The sequence below is a fragment of the Myotis myotis genome, unplaced genomic scaffold (assembly GCF_014108235.1).
Source record: "Myotis myotis isolate mMyoMyo1 unplaced genomic scaffold, mMyoMyo1.p scaffold_m19_p_3, whole genome shotgun sequence".
NCBI classification, from domain to species: Eukaryota; Metazoa; Chordata; class Mammalia; order Chiroptera; family Vespertilionidae; genus Myotis; species Myotis myotis.
In genome coordinates this window covers 120,675,281-120,678,491 of record NW_023416335.1, presented here as the reverse complement: position 1 = coordinate 120,678,491, position 3,211 = coordinate 120,675,281, and the positions used below count along the sequence as shown (strand labels likewise).

The window sequence follows — 3,211 nt, the reverse complement described above, 5'->3', positions numbered from 1 at the left end:
AAGAGGAAGAAGGGGAGGAAAGGAGAAACATTGACTTGTTGTTCCATTTATTTATGCATTCATTGGTTGATTCTTGTATGCTCCCTGATTTGGGGGTGGGGGTGTCAAATTTGCAACCATGACGTATCAGGATGACACTCTAATCAGCTGAGCTACTGGGTCAGGGCCAGCATTGTTCTTAATTCATCCTCTGCCACTGGAATGATTTTTTTAAAAAATTTATCTTGCTCGCTTCAGCAGCACATATACTAAAATAATTGGAATGATACAGAGAGGATTAGCATGGCTCATGCGCAAGGATGACACGCAAATTCGTGAAGCATTCCATATTTTTAAAAAGAATTATCAACCTGTTATTAGGTGGTTGTAAGAGATAGATGGGTTGAGAATTAACTTTTGGCATTTGAGTGAATGATGACACATTACCTAGATATAGAATGAAAAGAGAGCAATCTAATAAGAGAGGCAATACACATGTAGAGAGAAATGTTATGCATGCATCTAAAACCAGTTAGGTACTTGCTATGTGTCAGGCACTCTCCTAGATGCTGGATATATGACAAAAAGACAAATTATCTCCACTCATGAAGCTTACATTCTAGTGGTGATGGGAGATAATATAATAAACATAAGCAAATAAAAATTTACTATTTTAGGTGCTGATAAGATCTATTTAAAAGTAGAAAAGGGGAGAAGGGAAGATGGCGGCGATATAGGCAGACGTGTCCCAGAGCAAATGGAGTGAGCAGCTGAAACTAATAGTACCCACACCGAATTGGCGAAATTGCTCAGCTGGTGAGACGGTTTGCAGCCGGGAAGAGCAGAACTCCCCTGGAAAGGTAAAAAAACCAGGGTTTTGGGCAGGAAAGTTTGCCAGACCTCTGAGCCCAGAAAGTCGGAGGGAGACCGCGTGGAGGGAGACCGCGTGGCAGACAGCCGCGTCCCTTGGGACAGGCACAGCCCCTGACGGGGGGGGGGGGGGTGGGGGGGGGGACGGGGAGAACTGCGGGATTCCTGGCGCCGCCGGGGGAATTGAGAGCTGGGTTCTGTGATCACGGAGGACTGAGCCTAAAGGGGGCAGCCTGAAGAGCTGACCAGACCATGCAGTCCCGGTAAGAGAAGAAGCTTTCAGAAACCAAGCCTTCCCCGTTTCCGCGGCCGGCGTTTGTTTGTTTGTTTTCACTGAATCCTGTTCATGGGACATTTCGGATACAGACACTCACCTGTGCTGAAGAGAGGGAGAGTGTGCGGAGGAGTGGAATCTGGGGAGAGACTGAGGAGAGAAGGGGGGCCAGGAGAGGTGGCAGCGAATTGAGTGCTGAGACACCCCTGAGCCCAGGACTGGGGCAGCCATTCTCTCCAGAGAGTGAGACTCCTCCCCCCAGCCCCCAGGCAAGGAGCACAGCCACACCCAGATTCCACCCTGTAGGAGATCAAGGATTAAAATAACCTGATCAGTCCCTGGGAGTTAACAGGCTCTGGCCTATAGAGGGATTTTCAATCCCAGCAACAACACAGCGCCGGTAACTATTACACAGCCAGCTCTGGGCAGTGAACTTCCACTGGTCAGAGAGGCCCTATAGCCTCAGAGGCCAACCCCAGAACACTGCCACCCAGAGGCTGACCCACAAACTGACTCTTTGCTAAACACAAAATAAGGCAGTCTGGGAAACAAATGCAGCCTGCTTTAAAATAAGGACTGTGGTTTACAACACAGAGGAACAGTGTATTGCAAGGAAACCCAACACTCTCCTGAATACCTGGCAGGTCTAAGGCGAGCCACACTGAAGAATAGAAAAACCGAAGGACCTTCACTACTGCAATTTTTTTTTTCTTTTTTCACCTTTTAACTAAGAAATCAATTTTCTTCTTCTTCTTCTTCTTTTTTTCTTTTCTTTTTTTTTCTTCTTTTTCCATCACCTGATTTTACCCTTTTAATTACTACCTTCTTATTTTTAACCAGTATTATTACTGCTACCATTTTACCATTTTTTAAAGTGCCATTTTCTCTTTATTTTATTTTGGGATTAGTGTTCTCCATTCTATTTTCGTCGTTATATTATTGGTTGTTTCTAGTTTGCATTCATTTCTAGGGAGCTGTTGCTGGAATTTGTTGGGATTAATGGCTGTTCTATAGGAGTATTCTCCTCATATAAAAAGTCTCTTCCCCTCTTCCACTTCATTCTCTCTTTTCGCTCTTTTTTTTTCTTTTTTCTCTTTTTTTTCTTTTCTTTTCTTTTCTCGCTTTTATTTTCCCCCCTCCTTTTTCCCAATTTCATTTTTGTACTCCTTTTTTTGGTCCCTACTTTTCTTTTCTTTTTTCTCTTTTATCTTTTTCCCTTCCTTCCTCCTTATCCCCTAATTCTCTTAATTCGGGTGGTCACCTTTATTTGGGGTTATTAATATCGTGAATATATTTGTGTATAGTGCCTGGTACGTGGTGCCTTGTTGTGTTGTATTTTGTGCCTTTAAATCAACGCAGCAGATCCAAGCTACAACAACCCCCTGAGCACCACACCCTCTGCTGAGGAACAGCAGCTGTATGTGAAACCTAACCCCACCAGCCAGAAGAGCCACCTCAGCTGTGAACAGCACCCACCAGAGGAGCTGCTGCCAACTGAAGAGCAGCTGCTACCGCAACTGCCCGAAGAGCAACCACAGACCAAGGAGTCACTGCCACCAAGGGAGCAACCACTGAACAACTCAACGTCTAGATATGTCAGTGAGATCAAACATGGGTAGACAAAGAAACCCCCAAAGGAAAAAGAGGAAGGACTCTCCAGAAAAGCAGCTAAGTAATACAGAGGTATGCAACATGACAGAAAAAGAATTCAGAATAAGGGTCCTAGAGTGCATAAACCGGATGGAAGAAAAAATCAACAACCTCTGCAAGAAGCAAGAAGAAACAGATGAAAAAATCGATAACATATGGAAGAAGCTAGAAGAAACAGATGAAAAAATCAACAACTTAAGTAAGACCCAAGAAGAAATGAAGAGTGATATAGCTGCAATGAAAAACTCCATTGAAAGTATCAACAGTAGACTAGGAGAAGCGGAGGACCGAATTAGTGAATTAGAAGACAAGGAAGCAAAACACACCCAAAATGTACTGCAATTGGAGAAAAAAATTAAAAGACAGGAGGAGAGCCTAAGGGAGCTTTGGGACAACATGAAACGAAACAACATACGAATAATAGGGGTACCAGAACAA

At 43.9% G+C, this 3,211-nt stretch overlaps 1 non-coding gene across 1 annotated transcript; it reads left to right on the top strand.

Moving 5' to 3' along the window:
* The first annotated feature begins 224 nt into the window (after positions 1-224).
* LOC118652244 lies at positions 225-334 on the top strand. The gene has a single exon (XR_004966511.1). It is a non-coding gene; the product is annotated as a U6 spliceosomal RNA (small nuclear RNA).
* Positions 335-3,211: the final 2,877 nt, after the last annotated feature.